Source organism: Apium graveolens, chromosome 11 (genome assembly GCF_009905375.1).
Source record: "Apium graveolens cultivar Ventura chromosome 11, ASM990537v1, whole genome shotgun sequence".
NCBI classification, from domain to species: domain Eukaryota; kingdom Viridiplantae; phylum Streptophyta; class Magnoliopsida; order Apiales; family Apiaceae; genus Apium; species Apium graveolens.
This window is the reverse complement of record NC_133657.1, coordinates 162,554,449-162,556,177: the sequence shown is the minus strand read 5'-3', so window position 1 is coordinate 162,556,177 and position 1,729 is coordinate 162,554,449. Positions and strand designations below refer to the sequence as shown.

At 42.5% G+C, this 1,729-nt stretch overlaps 1 non-coding gene across 1 annotated transcript; it reads right to left on the bottom strand.

Annotated features, from left to right (window-relative positions):
* Positions 1–317: 317 nt before the first annotated feature.
* Positions 318–424, bottom strand: LOC141699562 (small nucleolar RNA R71). Its single transcript, XR_012566012.1, has one exon. It is a non-coding gene; the product is annotated as a small nucleolar RNA R71 (small nucleolar RNA).
* Between the last annotated feature and the right edge of the window lie 1,305 nt (positions 425–1,729).

Genomic DNA, 1,729 nt, shown 5'->3' with positions numbered 1-1,729 from the left:
CTAGCATTGTCAGACCAGCCATCGCGGCTAACACTTTTGAAATCAAGGCTAGCACGATTCAGAAGGTGCAGAACTCAGTCCAATTTGGGGGTTCTCCAACGGAAGATCCCAACATGCATATTAGAGATTTTATCGAGATCTGCGACACCTTCAAATTCAACGTGTCTGAAGATGTTATAAATCTAAGGCTTTTCCCATTCTCTCTGAGGGATAAAGCTAAGTCTCGCTTGCATTCTCTACCACCAGGCTTTATCACCAAATGGGAAGATCTTGCTCAAAAGTTTCTTACTAAATTCTTCCCTATGAAAAAGACAGCTGCAATCAGAAACATCCTTACTCAATTTGCGCAGCAATCGGGAGAGTCTTTATGTGAAGCTTGGGATCGTTATAATGAGATGCTTAGGAAGTGTCCTCATCATGGGATGCCTGACTGGATGATTATAAACTGCTTTTATAATGGCTTGGGAGCACAATCTAGACCCATGCTTGATGCAATATCAAGTGGAGCCTTGTGGGCTAAGAGATACGATGAAACTTCTGATTTGATTCAACTGATGGCTGCTAATGAATACCAGAACCCTTCTCAGAGACTACCTCAAGGAATGGTAGCAGGAATTATGGACGTAGATGTAGCTACTACTATAGCTGCTCAGCTTAAGGCTTTGACAATGAAGGTAGATTCTTTGGCTAATTATGGAGTTAATCAGATAATTACTGTTTGTGAGATTTGTGCCGGTGCATGATACAGAGCAGTGTGCTATTTCTAGTGAATCAGCTCAGTTCGTGAGCAACTTTCAGAGGTCGCAACAACCAGTTTCAGCCACCTATCATCCCAACAACCGCAATCATCCTAACTTCAGCTGGAGCAACACTCAGAATGCGGTGCAACAGCCTTATCATCAGTATGCAGCAAAGTAAATTCAACCCTCCTGGTTTTCAACAACCGCAATATGCACCAAGATAAAAACTCCAACTGCAACAATCTAATGAAAAATCCGAACTGGAGGAGTTGAGGCTCATGTGCAAGAGCCAAGCGGTTTCTATTAAGACCTTGGAGAATCAAATTGGGCAGATTGTTAATGCCTTGCTGAATCGACAACCTGGTACACTCCCTAGTGACACAGAAGTTCCAGGCAAGAAGGAAGCAAAAGAGCAGGTTAAGGCAATTACATTGAGGTCTGGGAAGGTTGCACACCGCGAAAAATCTCAAGTTTCAGAAGCTGAAGATGTGCAGAAGGAAGCAAAAGTGGAAACATGGAAGAAAACTGTGGAACACACTCCTCTTGAGGGTAATACAGGGGAGAAAAAGTTCTATCCTCCACCTTCTTTTCTTAAGAGGTTGCAGAAGCAAAAGTTGGCTAAGTCGTGTGCTAAGTTTCTGGAGGTGTTCAAGAAATTTCATATCAACATACCTTTTGCTGAAGCTCTTGAACAGATGCCTAGCTATGTGAAGTTTATGAAAGGTATTCTCTCAAGGAAAGTGAAGCTTGATGACTTAGAGACCGTTGCTCTTACGGAGGAATGCAGTGCTGTGCTGCAACAGAAGTTGCCTCCAAAGCTTGAAGATCCTGGAAGCTTCACTATTCTTTACACCATCGAAAACTTGTCATTCGACAAGTGTTTATGTGATTTGGGAGCTAGCATCAATCTGATGCCTTTGTCTATCTTCAAGAAGTTAGATTTACCTGATTCTAAGCATACTTATATGTCCTTACAGTTGGCCGATCGT